Below are 533 nucleotides of genomic sequence, written 5' to 3' on the forward strand. Positions count from 1 at the left end.
AAACACAATGGCCAAATTTACCATACATGAATATACCGATATGGTTATTACATACGGTATGGCTGGAGAAAATTTACGTGCCGCCGAACGCCTTTACGCGGAACGATTTCCCGAGCGTGAACGACATCCTTCGCGCTGTGTCATTCAGCGGTGTGTTGAGCGCTTGAGGGAAACCGGAGTTCTCCTGCCGACTATACGACCCGCTGGAAGGATACGGTATCGCCACGTCCATTATGAAGAGAGGATTTTACAGGAATTCGAAAGAAATCCTGGAAACAGCGTGCGTCGTGTAGCTGCTGCACTACGTCTATCACGACGACTGGTGCATCGTACGCTACGGGAGAATGGATTGCGCCCGTTTCATCATCAACGGGTACAACAGTTACTCCCTGGCGACGAACAACGGCGCGTCTTCTTTTGTGAAGGTATTTCCGTAATATTTATTTGTTATTTATTTGACTGTGTTGAATATGTTTCTATTAATCATCCTTTAATATACGTAGGTTTCCTCGCGCAGTATCGGCGGAATATTT

This window comes from Odontomachus brunneus, unplaced genomic scaffold, assembly GCF_010583005.1.
Source record: "Odontomachus brunneus isolate Ranch 3 - 2012 unplaced genomic scaffold, Obru_v1 Obru_scaffold_187, whole genome shotgun sequence".
NCBI lineage: Eukaryota > Metazoa > Arthropoda > Insecta > Hymenoptera > Formicidae > Odontomachus > Odontomachus brunneus.